Here is a 19,219-nt window from a genome sequence, read left to right on the forward strand (position 1 = left end):
CTGCAACTCCTGTGTTTCTTTTTGTCTGTTCTCAGCCTCCTCATACAATTTCTGTCTTTCTCTTTGACTGTTCTCAGTCTGCTTATGCAATTCTTCTATTTCTCTTTGACTGTTCTCAACCTGCTCATGCAATTCCCATATCAATCTTTTAGTAGTTTCTTTATGCTCATGAGATTCCAGTATTAATCTGGTTTGCTTCTTTCTTTCCATATCATGTTCACACTGAGTCCTTTGCAGGTTTTAAATCTTTTCCTCCAAAGTAGTGTTTTTAGAGATTTTTGAGAACTCTCCTATGGATTATTCATTAACTATTCTGTGAACTGATTATCATGAATGAGAGTTCAAATACATGGACTTGCCCTTTTTCTTGTTTTTCTGGCTTGTTTTAACCATTTGGTATGAATTAACACAAATTTTGTGATAGAACATAATTTTAGGGCAAGCATCAACCAAAGTTCTGTAGTTGCACAGTCAAAAGGCTGCAGACACAATCTAGTTCAACAGATATAATCTATTCAACATCAAAAAACTATGGATTAATGGGCTAAGAGCAGCAAAGAAGAATTTGCCAAACCAGCAATTATTAGGTGTAGAGAGAAATGTGGGGAAAAATAGGATTAGAGTGATGTGGAGAGGTAAAAGGAAGTGAATTTAACCAAGTCCTAGAGAGGTAAAAGGAAGTGAATTTAACCAAGTCCTAAACTCAGAGAGGGAAATGTATTGGACAGAATGGTAGGAGAGAGATTAAGAAAAAAATAACAAGATAAAATGGAAAAAAATTATATTTAAAAAGTGAAACACTTACAAATTATGTAAGTTTATAGATGATATTGAGAGAAGAAAATGATAGGATGAGAGGAAGGTAGGGATAGCAAGGAGACATGAAAGACTAAAAAATAAAGATTCTTAAAATTACTTATTGAAAATTATATAGGTGTAAAGAGATAATACTGCTATTAAAAAATTTAAGCCTAAGAGATTGTGAATTGAGTAATAAATTTCTGGATTAAGTGTGTACACAACAGAGGATATGGTCTAATAATCAACGATGGGTAAATATCTGGGGATGGTCAGAACAGCAATTAAGTCTCGAGAAATAGAGAAAAAAAAGAAAAGTATAAAATAAAAAGCACCAAAACGTCAGAAGAAATAAAAAAAATCACACACACACACACACACACACACACACACACATACACACACACACACACACACACCTAAAATAAAATTATGAGAGAAAAAAAGATTGATAGAAAACAATTTTTAAAAAGTTAAAAATTAAAAAAGGTAGAAAGAAGAGTTCTTTGGGCAGCTGGGAAGGTGGCTCAGTTGTAGAGTGCTTGCCTTGCATGCAAGAAGCCCTGGGTTCGATTCCCCAGCACCACATAAGCAAAAAGAAAAAAAAGCGGGAAGTGGTGCTGTGGCTCAAGGTTTAGAGTGCTAGCCTTGACCTGAAGAGCTGAGGGACAGTGGCCAGGCCCAGAGTTCAGGCCCCACAACCGTACCCCCTCCAAAAAAAACGAAGTGCTCTTTGATTTTTTTTTTTGTGTGTGGGGGGGTGTAGAATGGGAAAATCCTGAATCTCCCCTGTGTCCATAACCAGTCTCTTGGTGGAGTCTGTGCTCTGCTTGTGGTGTTTGGTTTTCCTGGGGATTGATTAATTTCTTAAGTCTGAGCAGGCAGAAAAATGCTCTGCATTACCCAAGATTTTGTGATCTACCTCCCAGGCTAGTTCAATGTGAGGGTGATCTGTTTTGAGTACCAAAAAAGATGGAGATGGCTGTTTCCTCTAGTTGGGACATGTTGAGATGAGGCTAGGTTCTGGGTATAGTTGAGATATTCCCTGAGGGTCTAGCTCCTGAAACATTTCCAGAGCCCAGCCTGGAGCCATTCTCAGGGATTATGTTTACTGAATTTCAATTGATTGCCCAGGCTGCTGTAAGGAGGGGCAGCCTGTGGCTCTGTTTACCCATGGAAGAATGTCACTGCTCCAAGGTCAAGGCTTCCTTGCCTGGGCTGGGTGACTTTCACTTGGGTGGATCTGAGCCATGCATGTCAGGTCAGGTTCCTGTGACCTCCTAAATGACTCTTGTTTTCTTCCAAGTCCTGAGTTAGAGATAGCTATTCAAATGGGCATTTGTCAGTATCAAAGATGGAGATCTCCGCTGGTGGTGGGGAGAAGGGCGGCCTTCCCTCCTCTGCTCTCTGAGAAGGAGGGAGGATTTCAGGGTTCTACTCATGACAGAGTCTTGGTTCCTAGGCTGTCTCTGGTCTGTGATCTGCAGGATGAAGATATCTGCTCCTTCTCAGTTCTTACTGATGTTGAATAGAATCTTCTCGAGCACTAAATCTGGCATCTTTGTATATGACTCTCTTTGTTATAGGTTTGGAGGCTATGGCCATCGCCGCTGCTGACACAGCCACCACAGCCACGGCTACCAGCAAGTGCTTAGATCTGTCTCATTGCCTGGATTTTCCCTCTCTGGCCAAACTTTCTGTACTGTGATAGCACATTTGTTGTGATTCTCTAGCCTAGGACTGTTCACTGGAACACCAAAACTACTTTCTATGCGAGAGCTTCTTTAGCCTCCAGCTTCTCCTCCGCATCTTCCTCTGACATATTTTTGCCACTTATTGAAGTATATCTGATATTTTAAAGTAGATTTGTCCAAATATAATATTAATTTAATCAATCATTTCTTAGGACAATGTTGGTCAGATTTATTTCCAGTAGTTCTTATCCCTTATAATAAATAAGGACATGCTGTGTCATTCTATTAATATGACAAAATACTTTATAAAATTAACTTAAAACGAGGAAAGATTAATCTTGGCTTCTGATTTTATACATTTCTATTTACATTTCTTATTCTCATTGCTTTGGGTTGGTGGTGGTAAAGTACCCCATATCAGGAACATGTGATGGAGTATGTGTGTTCATGGAAGCCAGGAAGTAAAGAAGAGGAGGGATAGGAGTGGGAAAGGGAGAAAGAGGATAATGGGAAGAGGGAGAGGGAGAAGGAAAAGGAGAAGGAGACAGAGAAGTAAAAGAAGGAAACGGAAGAAAGGAATTGATTTTCACATCCTCTGATCACAAGTTCTCAGTGACCTAATCTCTATGATACACCCACTGGAAAGGGTTCACCTCTTTATGGAAACATAGTGAAAGCTAATTATTAATTCCAATCCTATATGATTTCAGATTTAATTTCTACAGTGGTGGGTAGATCTTTCTATAGAATTGTGGTAACTTCTGTTCCTAAATATCAGAAATGCTATTTGGCATAGAGGTGGTTTTTTAATACAATTGCTGGAGAGATGAATGAAATATTTTGAGTGCAAATATATTTTATTTAGCAGATAAGGAAGCTTCAAGAGGTTTCATTTTGTGACCTTCAAAAATGACTATTTCATCTAACTCATAATTACTTGAAATTTTCATAAATTTATCACATTTCCTTTCAAGTATTTGTCATCCATAGTGAGTTTTTTTTCCTTCAAATTGAAGGAAAAATAGATACTATCATGATCATTTAATCTTAATTATTCTATAGAGAGTAGGTTTAATGTGAATTTCCTACCATACAAAAGTATGTTATCTTCAAGTCTACAGGAATAATTGGATATGTCATGGAATATCTTGCTTTAGTTATCTCATATTGAGATTGATTCAATTTCTAAAAATCACTGTTGACATAAAATATATGAAATTCAGTGTTTCTCTGAAATGAATTGGTAAACAAACCTCAAAAATACATAACAAGTAACTAAGATTTTTATATACTCAAAAACATATGAATGTGAGCCTGAAAAGCTGGCTCAGTGGCAGAGTGCATGCGTTGCATGTGTGAGGCCCTGGGTTCGATTCATCAGTGCCACATAAGCAGAAAAGAAAAAAAAAAAGGACAAAAATGTATGAATGTACATATTTATGTTAAAAAAGTTTACATTCAAAAGAAGAGAAAATCATGTGACCACAGTGGATAATATTTAATTTAATGAAAAATTACTTCATTCAGCCTGATAGAGCCTATTACTTTTAGCTCACATGAGAAATTTGATTAACGATCCCTTTTTTGCTTTTGAATAGTAGAGTATTTCAATTTGTCGAAAGATTCCATCATTTGGAACTTTGAGCGCACATTTTTTTGTAAAAATGAAAACTTTTTCGCAGTGCAGGTTCAGGTTTAATAACTAAATAAATATCTGAATGTTTATGTGTTATATTGGGCCTCAAGCATTCAAATAATATGAAATTTATTTTATTCTTAGATATATTAAATATATGCTAAATATCTATGCAAAATGTGGGTGTCTCAGGTTTGTAATCCTCTCTACTCAGGAGGCTGGGGTTCAAAGCCAGCTTTGGCAAGAAAGTTTGTGATACACCTATCTTAATCACACACATCACAATACACACACACACACACACACACACACACACACACACACACACACACACACACACACACACACACACACAAAGCCAAAAGTGAAATTGTGGCTTAAATGATAGAGCAATATCCTTGAGGAAAAAAAAAAACAACATCTAAGGGATAGGTCCTGAGTTCAAATCACAAGAACAACACACAAACATACACAATGTTATGTCTAAATGCTTATTTTAGTTTGAAGAAATAATAATATACAAAGTAATATTTGTTACATATCTTGCAACGTTTCTGACTATTTTTTTTTTATTTTTGGGTCCGGTCATGGGGCCTGAACTCGGCCTGGGCTCTGTCCCTCAGCTCTTCAGCTCAAGACTAGAGCTCTACGACTTGAGCCACAGCGTCACTTCCGGCTTTTTTCTTTTTTCTTATGTGGTGCTTAGGAATCGAACCCAGGGCCTCATGCATGCAGGGCAATCGCTCTACCACTGAGCCAACTTCCCAGCCCCTGTTTCCGAAGCTTTTAGTACAATTGTCTTAAGATATAACATAGGTTATTAAAATTAATATCAATCTAGTTAACATTTATAATTACTCATAACACCTTTGAGTACAACTGCTGGTATTTTTTCTATAGCCATAAGAAATATTGCAAGAAAGGAAGAAAGAAAGAAAGAAAGAAAGGAAGAAAGAAAGAAAGTAAGAAAGGAAGAAAGAAAGAAATAAAAAAAGAAAGAAAGATGGAAGGAAGGAAGGAAGGAGAGAAAGAGAGAGAAGTATGGATGGAGGGAAGGAAGAAGGAAGGAAAAAAGAAAAGAAGGAAGGAAAGGAAGGAAGGAAAGAAGAAAGGAAGAAAGGAAGCAACGAAACAAATTAATTTATAAAATCTATTTAGGCCAACATAAACTTCATGTAATTGATCCTTTAGTAAATTCAAGTTTGCAATTTTCACTTCTTTGCATTTTCTCCATGCATGAATGAAACCAAGAAATGAAGGATTATAAATAACCACTTGAATCTGTTTGCATCTGTAGTAATATGTATGCAAATTTTTTTTATCATTTTCTATATATCATTAAATAACTATTTGCATACAATTTACACTTAGTTATAAATATTCTAAAAACTGATGAAACCAAAGTATGTCAATATATTATATAATGTGAATACAAGTATTTACAGTGTTATTAATATTACAGCCTTCATGTTATATTAATTATAAAAAATTTATTACATATTTCATCAGAGAAATTAGCACATTCTGATTTTGGTGTCTGTTTGAGTCCTACTAGCAAGCCATAATTAAAATCTAAGGAGATCTGTATTTGTTGGCTCAAACCAACATTTCTGAAAGCAATTAACTCATCGGGGATTGTTCAAATACATTAGAAGGGCCTTAGAACGGCTGTACCACGTTTACACGAATGCCTATGATGTGATTCAAGAGCCACTAAACAATCATATTTCACTTTGCCATCACTATAATTATTCCCATTGTAAGAAGTGTCATTCACATAAGTCATATGATATAAGCTTGTCCTTAAGATATTATCTTTTACCAAATAATATCCAAATGGACCAGAAAGTGGACCCCCATAAGACAAGGAATTGCTTTGAACAACCATTTTTATAATCAATGTTTATGTTTCGAGCATATGGGTAATATACTCCTGATTTTTTAAGACACTTACTTTGAAGTATTCTCTTATAACAGACCAATGGCTGACAAAAGACAAAGTAGTTTTGAGTTAATATCACAAATTCTGATAAAAAAGATTCCTGATGTTTTATTATTGAATTTTAATCTCCAAGTCTCCAGTTTAAAAATATTTTAAAATGGGAATTGATTTGAGGTTCAACTCAATTCAACTATCATAATATTTTCAATGTTTTTATTATCTTTAATTAGTTGTACAACGGAGTTGCCATTCACTGAAACAGTTTATGGATACAATGCATCTGGATCAATGTCAACTCTTTCAACCTTCTCATCCACCCCTCCCAACCAACCCCAATCCTTATGTATCTCAAGATTATGTTATGGAATTACTTGCTTTTAACCAAGCAGATTATGTGTACAATGCACCTGGAATTGTGTTAACACTTCAACATCTTCACCCCCACTTCACACAACCCTTTGCTTTGTATATTTCAATTAATTATACAATGGATTCTTGCCCATTTTCTATCCTTTTCACCTTCAATTTCTGACCCCTCCCATATTGCCCACCAAATGTCCTCTCTTGCAGTACATATTTACTGGTATTTATTTTGTTGGGCTTTGACTTAGTCTTTTTTGTCTTTTCTTTTTGTTTGTTAGTTTCTCCAAAATTTCATTTTAATTTAAATTACAGGGCCAGCCAGATATTCTTATGAGAAAGTCACTTTTTCTCAGGAGATGGGAAATGCTCCCATGGCATAGTTAACAACTGTATACATCTCCACTTTTTATGTTTATCAAGGGAGCACTAAAAAATTCACACTAGGTAACTGACTTAAGTAAAATTAAACCTTTATAACACAAAATTTCTATAGTGTTTTCCAAAGTAGTTGAACAAGATTACATTCCCACCAACAGTGTAATAGAGTTTTCTTTGGGCCACAACCCTATCAGTATTTGTGATTGTTCATTTTTTTCATAATTACATTGTAACAGGGGTGAGATGAATCTCAGTGTTGTTTGCATTTGCATTTCTTTTATGGAGAGAGATGTGTCTATTTGTCTTTTTTTGATTTTGGTTGTGGGGCCTGAACTCTGGGCCTGGAAAGTGTCCTTAAACTCTTCAGCTCATGGCTTGCACTTTACCACTTAAGCCACAGCACCACTTCCAACTTTTTCTGCTTATGTGGTATTAAGGAATTGAACCCAGCGCCTCATGCATGCAAGACAAACACTCTACACTGAGCCACCTTCCCAGCCCCTTATTTGTCATTCTTAGTTCTTCTAAGAAGTTCTCTTTAAGTCTTTATCCCATATATTAATTAGGTTCTTGTTTATTTGAGGGTTTATTTTTGTTGGGCTTAACTTTTTGATCTCTAAATAAAGGTTAGTTATGAGAACACTTGTCTGATGTTTAGCAAGTAAAAATCTTCCATTCTGTTCTCTTTATATATATATATATTCTGCTAACTTTTTCCTTTGCCATGAAGAAACTCTTCAGTATAATGCAATTCTATTGATCCAGAAAGAATGAAAATACACCATTCATAAGGAAATGGAAAGACTTGGAACAAACTTATACTAAGTGAAGGAAGACAGACTGAAAGAAATATAAGTTGCCTGATTTCCCTCATATGTTGTATTAAAATGTGCCTCTAATTCTACAAGTAAAGACACTTGGATAGTAAAAGAGAAAACATTACACTTGGACATGATACATTATATGGAATTCTAAACAATTATTCCGTGAGATCAAAGGGAGGATGCCTTTTGGAGAGGATCACAAAGGCTCAATAGCTATATGAATATAATCATATAAAATAATGTTCACTAAAATGATCTCCAAGAAATGATAATGAGAGTTTTTTTAATATTTTGCTTTTCCCATCTGTGTTGTGATACTGTTTTTTTTTAATTTCTGCACCTTTGGTCTTATATGTAATTTTGGAAAGGTCAAGGGGGAACACAGAAATGGGCGGACAAAGGGTGAACAAATGCAGCACTGATACTCAATGGGCACTACATTGTAAAAGAACTATACAACTTTTGCAAGAGGGAGGTTGAAAGGGAAAAACTGGGAGACCATGAAGAAAGAGGTGACACTGTTCAAAAAGAAATGTGCTCACTATCTGACTTAAGTAATTGTAACCCTTCGGTACATCATTTTACAAATTAATAATGGACCTCATGAACAGGCCATAGTAGCTATAATAATATTAGATAAAATATGCTTTAAATTAAAAGTGGTATGACAGTAAAAAGAGACAAAGAAGTAGATCAAATATTGATAAAGAAAACTTTCCATCACAGGGATATAACAATTCTAAATATCAATACCCTGAATTCTAGAGCTCCCAAATTCATCAGACAAATACTACTTACCCTAAAAACATGCATACATCCAAATACATTGTTGGTTGCTTGAATACATTATTCTTACCTCTGGACAGGCCATCCAGATAAAAACTTAGCAAAAAACTTCAGAGCTAAATAACTACATTGACAAGCTATACCTTACAGATATCTACAGAATATTTCACCTAGCAGTGTCACAGTATATATTCCTCTCAGCAGGCCTGGAACATTTTCCAAAATGGATCATATCTTAAATAACAAGAAAAATCTGTCATAATTTAAAAATTAAAAAATGAAATTACTATTTGTATCTTGTCAGTCCACGATGGCACCAAATTTGATCTCTACATCAAAAGGAATCACAAAAATTCTGAAACTCACAGACTGAATTACACATTGCTAAATCATCAGTGACTCAATGAAGTGATATGGAAGGATTTCCAACATTTATGGAACACAGTGGAATTGAACACACAAAATTCTACCTCCTCTTGGAGGAGGTAGAATAGCACAGGCAATATTCAGAGGAAAATTTATAGCTTTGAGTATGTCATCAACAAATTAGAACAATCTTTAATCAGCACTAATGATGCACCACTAGGTCCTTGAAAAGCAGGAACAAGCCAAACCAAAACCCGTAGACAGAAATAATTCAACTTAGACTAAAGAAATAAATGAACCAGAGTCACCACAAAACCACAATCAAGATTGACTGTTATCCTCTAATAGCTCAAAAATTTGACTGATGAATGTCAACATAGCTATTTTCAGAGATAGACTCACCCAGCCCAAACTAATGAACAAAACAAACTTCTAGGATTACAAGAAACATTTTGTTTACCCTTTTAAAATAAATTTACTCTGTTGTTCTTATTAAGGTGATTTATATATGGATTACAATTACATGAGTCATGTAATGAGTACATTTCCTTTTGTGAAATGTCTTCAGTCCCCTCACTTGTTCCCAGTCCCACCCTCCTGTCCCCACCATGTGTTAAATAGTTTATTTTAATCAATGTTCAATGAATTTTATTGCTGCAATTTTTCACTCTTTTCCCTAATGCTCTGTTCCCATCCCCTCACTTTTCTCAAGAAGTACAATGAATAGACCAAGTATAAGGTAAAGAAGACAGAATCATCACAAACTATAAACAACAAACACAAAACCAAAAAGGAATTTTTCTGTTTTCATGTCTCACGGCTTGTTTAATTATGTCTATCTTGTTATATAAATAAAATTGTTTTTATCATAAAGTCAATTCAGGAAGTAAGGTGTGATAACATAATTTTTCCTTCTACTTAATAATACTTTTTATTTTAATATTAAAGTTGGAAATAACACAATTCAAGTCCTAGTGAAATTTGAAGGTTCAGTTTTAAAGTTAAAGTTTCAAAATGGCTAATAGTTCCATTTAGGCTACCAAAATGAAAAACAAGCATGTTTTATCTTCAATAATGTCATTATTTCATGTGCAAAGAAGAAAATAAATGTAATATTAATTCAGTGAAAATAAAGAATAAAAAATTATGCAATGCATCAATTCCATAGTGTATGTGATCTACTATAAAATTAATAAAAACTTGTTTTAAGTAGATTACTTAAGATATGAAGCAAGTGATAATTTTATTTTCTAGGTGAAATTGATATAGAAATAAAAGCCCAAAGATTCCAGAGTTCTGTGTGCTTGATACATGTGAATTTACACATAAGTTTGGCTCATCTCAATATTATTTGAGGATAACTGAGAAAAGGATTAGAATAAAAATATCATGCAAATGTTTAGCTGCATTTTGTAATTAAATATGTCTATTTTATATCTATTTTTTTGAAAAATCTGGAAAATTTAAGTCACATCAACATTACTGAGAAATAAACATCCCTTAGCTTCTTTAAAGAGAATCAATAAAAAAAGGAAACAACAAAGAAAAGAATTGGATCCCAGTTTGCAGGTGGTTTTTGTATATTGTGGTGCTTTGCAATTGTGGATTATGTGACTATCCCATGAATCTTGGCTCAAATCACAAGTGCTACTAGAAGAAAATTTCAAAATCTAGAGCTGCTAACACAGCTGTGCAGTTGTTTGTAGGTTTCAATACAGTCGCAGCTGGACATCAACTGTACAACGGTACTAATTATAGTGCTTTTTAGGCAAGAATGTGATGAAAAGCAAACTTTTATCTTCTTAGATGAAATAAGAACACCACACTTTAAAAGCTTACTTAATAGTGCCATTTTTAAGGCACTCTCGATAATTCAAATCCTTCATCCCTCCACAACAATTAATGCCATTCACAAATCATTGCCGAGTGCAATTTCCAGTTCTATTTCATATTTCAAATGGCTTAAGAGTAACATAAACAGTAATTCAAGTTGTTGAGGAAATTTAATTTAGAATCAGCAAACAAATCAGATTCAACTACTTAGCATACCCTTTAGGGAAAATGAATTAAGGAATAGGGCATGTCCTTTGTGATTTAATATTAGACATTAGGCCAAAATGCCAGAAACAGACTCTGCAAGGTGGAAAAAGAAGTCTTTGTTAAGATATATTAAACATTACCTTAGGGACAAGTAATTTTATCTACATCTTCTATTATATGATGACATATTATTGTTTGCTAATCAGAGAGACTCAAAAAGATTTTTAATTACGCTATGAAAAATGCATCATCATGAATGAATGAAATCAGGAAGTAGATGGCTCAGGAGCTGGGTGGGTCTGTGAAATACTCTCATTAATTTGAATGATCTGGAGTTTTTGTACGTGTAAAATTATGAATGCATTTTATGTCTGGACAGGAAATTTTGATTATTAGATCATTGTTTGAAACCCAATATCAGGAAACTAACCTGAGTCAAAGTGTTCAATATATATGGGTGTGTGTGTGTGTGTGTGTGTGTGTGTGTGTGCCTGCAAGTCTATATTTAGACAGAAGTACCTTATTTCCCTCAGGGTATATACGTAATTCTATTAGTTATACTACATTAATGACACTACATAAATGTAATTAACATTTTGAGACATATTTACATGTTCCTATGATTGCATGAATAAACTAAAAATTATGTTTGTGCTATGAGGTTTTGGAAGGTCAGCTGAAAATATAAACATTTGAAATCTTGAGAAAGATATCAATGGAAAACATTTCAGTGTAGATCAATTTTAGACAACACTTGCAAGGATATGTAATCCTATATGAAATGCAACTTTTATTGAATTTCCAAAGCTACACTATTCTAGAAATTTGTAGGAAAACCACTTAAGTTATGGAAACATAAAAGTAAAATGTGATTATTGCATATAGTTTTACATTTTAGTTTCGTCAAGTAAAAGTACCATTTATTGCTTCTGTATAGGAAGGAAAACAGTAATTATTAGAGTTTGTGCCATATTTCACATTGGGAAGCTATGTCTATATCAATAAGTTTATTTCTTTTGCTTCTGCTTTCCTATTCATAATTCTGCTTCTCATAATATTATTCTAAGGACTTTTTTTCTAGCAGTTTGGGGTAGAACATATCTCATGCTCTCAGTTTGTTTGCTAACAATAGTCAGTATACCATTTGAACCATGTATCCAGCCCAGAAGTTTTTGTAGTTAATTGGAAAGAGAACCTCATGAACTTTCCTTCCAGCATGAAAACCATTAACCCTCAAGTCTCATCCTTCTTAAGCACTAGGATTATAAAGTTGAGTCATGGACCCCAAGAGACAATGACATTTCATATCTTATAGATTGCACGTTTGCTAGTAATTGTAATAATAAACTACCACAGATTGGGTAGGATTAACATTGTAAATACATTGCCTGTGAGTTGGTGGAACTACAACTGCAAGATCAGAGTTTGCTTCTGATTCCTCTTTCCTTGGCATATTCAAGGCATTCTGCTTCTCTTGGAGGAGACTTCAAGTTAAATGCTACCTTTGAGATCCTGTTTTCATCTGCAGTCACTTTCTAAGACAATGGGTTTTTGATCTTTAGTATGATTTCAGTGGGACATTACATATTACTTAATTGATAGAATAAATTCTCTAATAGGAAATTATTTGATTTGGGCATGGAAGTTATGGTGATACTGTAAAAAATATTAAAAGAGGTAAAGTTTTTATTAGAGCTTGTAAAACTAGTATGAAGTCTTGGCCTTAGACATGCCAAATTCTTACCCTGGCAAATCCTTAAATTCGTAGCGATACTGGAGGATTGAAACCGAAACCCTATACTTGTGAAATAGCATCTCTACTACTATCATACCTGCAGATTATAATTGGATTGTTTATTTTGAGGTAGTATCACAATGGCTGGGCCTGCTTGGACTGAGGTCTTCCTAACCCAAGCATAAAACATTGCACCCGACAAATGGTTAGAGATTCTGAAACTTCTTTTTGTGTCTGGGCTTTCCTGGAACTGGAATTCTCTAATCTCTCTTTTCCAAGTAGATAATATTTTAGGTTTGAACCACATTATCCAGTAAAAACATACAATTTTACAATATCTTGATATTGCCTTTATTTGTGGTTAAAATATATAGCTAACCTTAATTTTCTCCCTCTTTTGTTTAGTACACTGAGTTGAAAACATTGGCATTCTTGATATGTGGTTTTGTTTTGGATGGTATCCCATCTCAATCATAAAATTCTTCCAAAAGTTTATGTTAATAATCATGGAAAAGAAGCCTTCAGGTTGTTAATTAATGCAGTATACTTATAGTGTTAGTCAATGTTTTCTTTAGTGTGAGGAGGAAGGCAGAAATGTGAAAAATGTCAGGTCTCTGTAGAAATACTGTAGCTGTCACTTCATGTTATCTTACTTCCCTAAAGCTTGCTTTATTAAAACCCTATGGGTGCATATTAGTTGGACTGATTGGTAATCTTCTCCAGGAAATGAAACTGGTTTTACAAGGCTGATGGTGTGGTAAATAAAGGAATGATCAGAATAAGCACTGATATTGTCACAGAATGAGCAGATCAGATTAACTGCTGAACAGCAAAACTAAGTAAAGTTTCAAGTCTCATTATCCACATTGGAACATATATAGATAGTACATACAAACATACATATGAATATATATATATATATATATACATACATACATACATACATGAAAAATTAAATCTCCAGTAGAATATAGAGAAACTTGTTGTGACAAGTGTTAAAGTATATCAAACTGGTTGCAGGAAAGGTACAGTAAAATATCAATTGTTTAGCATAGATCTTGCATAGATTTGGTAAAGGAAGAAAATTCTTCCTTCAATATATACTTTACGAATATCTTTAGAGTTCCACGAAGATGGCGGAGAAGAAGCTGGAGGCTAAACAAGCTGTAGCCTAGAAAAAAGTTTTAGTGTTCCAGTGAACAGTCCTAAGCCAGAAAATCACACCAAGTATGACATCACAGTACAGAGAGTTAGGCCAGAGAGGGAAAATCCAGGTAAGGAGACAGCCCCGGCTGTGGCTACAGCGGCCATGATCGCCATAGCTGCAACACAGAGAGTCCAGGACGAAGGAGCCAGAAGCAGCGAATGAGCAGATCCTATTCAACACCAGCAAGAACCGACATGGAACAGACATCTTCATCCTGCAGATTGCAGACCAGAGATGACCCAGGAAGCAAGACTCGGCATAAGTAGAAGCCTGAAGTCCTCACTCCTTCTCAGAGAGCAGAGGAGGGAAGGCCACCCTTCCCTCCCACTACTGGAGATCTCCATCTTTGATACTGACAAAGGCCCGGCTGAGCTACTAGCTCCAACTCCGGCCTCGGAAGAAAACTAGTGTCATATAGCAGGTCACAATAACCCACACTGAACTGACAGACTCAGCTCTTCCCAGGGAAAAGTCACCCAGCTCGGGTGTCAGCCCAAGGAGTGGCTTTCATCACTGGGTAAACAGAGCCAGAGTCTTTTTAACATCCTTGAAAATCAATTAAAATTTGGTAAACATAAACCCTGAGAATGGCTCCAGGTGGGGCTCTGTGAGTTTCGCACAAGCTAGACACCCAAGGAAAAGCTCCTGTTTGCTGAAAGTCCTCAACTCTACCCAGAACCTAGCCTCATCGCTGCATCTCCAAACTAGAGGAAACAGCCATCTCCCTCTTTTGAGATACTCAAAGCAGTTCTCCCTCACATTGAACTAGCCTGGGAGGAGGATCAAAAAATTGTGGGTAAAGCAAAGCATTTTTCTGCCTGCTCAAACAAACTGACTTAAGAAAACAACCAAGCCACAAGAAAATCAAACACCACAGGCAGACCAGAGACTCCAACAAGAGAATGGCTATGGACACAAGGGAGATACAGGATCTTCCCATCCCCACAAAAAATCAAAGAACTTTTTTTGTACCTTTATGAAAAAATTTTTGTCTAAAACTTTTTATAATTTTTAACTTAAAAATTGTTTTATAGTAACTTTTTTTTCTTCATCTTATAATTTTTGTGTTAGGGGTATACCTGTATGTGCATTTTTCTTTCTAGTTTTTCGTTTTAAAAATTTTATATTTTTGTCTTTTGTTTAGCTCTAATGAACTTTTGATTTTTTCCCCCTTTCTCATTCTTTTCACCTTTTCTTCTCTTTCATTCTTCTTTGTGTGACTTAATTGCTGTTTGGCACATCCTCAGATATACCCATACTCTATTATTAGACCTTATCGCCTATTGTGTACACACTTATATCAGAAATTTATTACTCAATTCAAATCCTCTTAGACTTAAATTCCATAATAGCAATAATACCTCTTTATGCCTATATAATATTTTAAGCAATTTTATTTTTAATTTTTTCACTTCTCCTTTCTATCCCTCCCCATCTCTCATTATATCCATGTTCCACTCTCAACATTTTGTTTTGAGTATGCATAATTTTAAGCATTGCACTCTTCAATTTTTAATTTTTGCTTTTTGTCTCTTTTTCTCTTTCTCTTTCTTCTTTTTTCTCTCTCTCTACTTTCATTCTATCCAACCTATTTCCTGCTTAAGTTAATTCTCCCTGTGCCTTCCCACATCTCTCTATTCGTATTTTTACCCACAACTCTCCCTAAACCTAATAATTTCTGGTTTGACAAATTCTTCTTTTCGGTTCGTAGCCCAGGTACATATAGTTGTTTGATGTTGAATAGATATATTTGTTGAACTAGATTGTATCTGCAGAATTTGACTGTGCAACTACAGACTTTGGTTGGTGCTTTCCTTATGAAACTGTTCTAGAAAAAACTGGTGTTATTTTCATCCCAAATTGGCAGAGTAAGCTGGAAAAACACAAGAAAAATGGCAAGTCCAGGTATCTCAACTCCCACTCGTGATAATCAGGGGCAGAACAGATAATGAATAATACAGAAGAGAGTTCCCAAATAGCTCTACAAACACTGCTGGTAAACATGGGAAATGAAAAGTTTGAAAACCTAAAAAAGGACTCTGTATGAATGTGATAGGGAGAGAGAGGGGCAAACCAAAGGTTAAAACACGAATACATTGAGCTTGAGGAAGCTACTTAAAAACTGATACAGGACAAGGGCTGGGAAGGTGGCTCAGTGGTATAGTGCTTGCCTTGCATCTATGAGGCCCTGTTTTTGATTCCTCAGCACCACATAAGCAAAAAAAAACGCAGAAGTGCTGCTTTGGCTCAAGTGGTAGAGCGCTAGCCTTGAGTTGAAGAGCTGAGGGACAGTGCTCAGGCCCAGAGTTCAGGCACCACGACCAGAACCCCCCAGAAAAAATCATACAGAAATTGCTTGCACACCTTGGACCACTCATAATGAAAGCCAGGAATGGCATGAGCAGTCTAGGAACACTCAAAAAGAACTACAGGAATTGCATAAACATGAGGAAGGTATGCAAAGAGTAAAAGATGAACTGAGAGAGCATGGAATCCATTAACAAAGTGCTGAGGGAAGTCAGTGTGACCACAAAGGGAATGCAGAATGGAACCCAACAGAAAGAATGGGAGTCCAAGGAAAACATAACCAATCAAATGATTGGAGAATAAACACTGAACATCAAATTAAGGAAGTAAAGAAGTTCATACAAATATAAAACAAAGCTTCAACAAAGAATTTGAAGCCATCAAAGCTGAACAATTAGAAGGAAAAGAAACAAAAAACAAAGTCCTGACAACAGGTTAAACAATGCAGAAGATCGAATCTCAGGGACTGAAGACAGCCTAAATATTATAGAGAAAGAACATACACCCATCTAAGACAAATCCAAGAAATATGATAGATCTATTCAACACTTGGAAGGCACCATCAGAATGCCTAATCAGAGGATAATGGGTGTAGAGGAGCACTTAGAAAAAGAAGTTAATGGTCTAGGAAATTTTTTAAACAGGATCCTAGTAGAGAACTTCCCAAACATGCAAAAAGATAGGCCTATTCAGATAGAAGAAGCTTTTAGAACTCCAAATACACCAGACCAGAATAGGACATCCCAAATTCACATTAAAATCCACACAGGATCCATTTAGACCAAGGAAAAGATCCTTAAAGCTGTCAAGGAGAAAAGATCAATCACCTATAAAGAGAAACCAATTAGAATCACCTCAGATTTCTCAGCAGAGACATTCAAAGCAAGAAGAGCCAGGAATGATGTATGCCATTCCCTAAAGACAAACAACTATCAACCAAGAATACTATGACTAGCTAAACTCTCCTTCATAACTGAAGGCCAAATAGAAACTTCCATAGCAAAGAAAAATTGAAACAATATATCTCCACAAAACCAGCCCTACAAAAGATAATTAAAGATGTCCTATACATAGAAAACCAACAAGCCCACAAAAAAGGCCAAGAAACCACCCAAACTGAGAATCCAGGAACCATTGGAAGAATCCAGTAGCTGCAGCCCCCACGAAGGTGGATAAAATGGCAGAAACTCCAAAAAAACTCTCAGTCCTATCCCTCAACATTAATGGACTTGACTATCCAATTAAGTGACATGGCCTGTCTAGTTCGATTAAAAAGCAAGATCCTTCTAACTGCTGCCTTCAGGAGTAACATCTTCCCTATAAAAACAAACACATTTTCAATTTTAAAGGCTGGAACAAAATCTACCAAGCAGAAGGGCCCCATAAACAGACAGGAATAGCAATCCTAATATCAGATAAAATAGACTTCAAATTAAAATTTGAGACATTGGCAGAAATAGACCTTTTCCTAGCAAATATTGACAGGCCAAAACTAAAGCAAGATGAATTAAACCATCTTAACAGGCCCATATCAAGCATTGAAATAGAAACAGCAATAAGAGACCTCCCATCTAAGAAAAGTCCAGGAAGAGATGGTTTTACAGCAGAATTCTACAAGGCCTTCAAAACCGAGTTCACACCAATACTCCTCCAACTCTTCAATGAAATTGAAAGAGAAAGTTCACAACCAAACACATTCTATGAAGCCATAATAACCCTCATCCCCAAACCAGGCAGGAACTCATCAAAGAAAGAGAACTATAGACCCATTTCTTTGATGAACATTGATGCAAAACTTCTCAACAAAATTTTGGCCAATCGACTTCAACAATTCATCCAAAAAATCATACAGAAGGATCAAACAGCATTCATTTCAGGGATGCAAAGCTGGTCCAATATATGTAATTCAATTAATATAATACATCACATCAACAAGAACAAGGATAAGAACCACATGGTTACCACAATAGATGCACTAAAAGCATTTGATAAAATCCAACACCCCTTTATGATGAAGGGTCTGGAAAAATTAGGAATCCATGGAATATTCGTCAATACAAGAAAGGCTGTATATGGCAAACCTACAGCCAGCATTATAATTAATGGTGAAAAACGAAAGCCATTTCCTCTTAACTCAGGAACTCCACAAGCATGTTCATTCTCTCCACTTCTCTTCAATCTAGCATTATAATGCCTAGCTACAGCAATAAGACACGATGCAAAAATAAAGGGGATCCAAATAGGGAAAGAAGAAGTAAAACTCTCCCTCTTTGCAGATGAAATGATCTTGTATTTAAAGAATCCCATAGACTCCACTCCCAAATTACTCAAGCTGATTCAATACTTTGGCAAAGTAGCAGGCTATAAAATTAACCCTAAAAAATCTATGGAATTTCTGTATGCCAATAATGAGAAAACTGTGGCTGAAATTAGGGGGAAAAAACTCCATTAATAATAGCCCCACAAAAAAAATAAAATACCGAGAGAGAGTCTGGGACGAAAGAGCCAAACGTGGTGGGTGAGCGTATTGTACTCAACACCAGCAAGAACCGACAAGGAGCAGACATCTTTATCCTGCAGTTTGCAGACCAGAGATGACCCAGGAACCAAGACTCGGCATGAGTAGAAGACTGACGTCCTCAATCCTCAGGTAGCAGATGCGGGAAGGCCAATCCTCCCCAGTACTGGAGATCTCCATCTTGGATACCGACAAAGCTCGGTGGAGCTGCTAGCTCCAACTCAGGCCTTGGAATAAAACTAGGGTAATTTAGCAGGTCACAAGAACTTAATGGTGTGATCTGACAGACTCAGCTCCACCCAGCGAAAAGTCACCCAGTTCGGGCACCAGTCCTAGGAGTGGCTTTCTTCAATGAGTAACCAGAGCCAGAGGCTGCCCCTCCCTTTAGCAGCCTGGACATCAGTAAACAGAAACCCTGAGAGTGGCTCCAGGCTGGGTTCTGTGAGTTTCTCACAAACTAGCCCCTGGGAAAAGCTAGTGTTGCTGAAAGGCCTCAACTCTACCCAGAACCTAGCCTCATCACAGCATCTCCAAACATGAGGAAAAAGCAATCTCCCTCTTTTGTGATACTCAAAGTAGACCCCCTCCCATTTAACGAACTTGGGAGGTGGATCACAAAATCCTG

Source organism: Dipodomys merriami, unplaced genomic scaffold (assembly GCF_024711535.1).
Source record: "Dipodomys merriami isolate MVZ:Mamm:240054 unplaced genomic scaffold, mDipMer1.0.p SCAF_284, whole genome shotgun sequence".
NCBI classification, from domain to species: Eukaryota; Metazoa; Chordata; class Mammalia; order Rodentia; family Heteromyidae; genus Dipodomys; species Dipodomys merriami.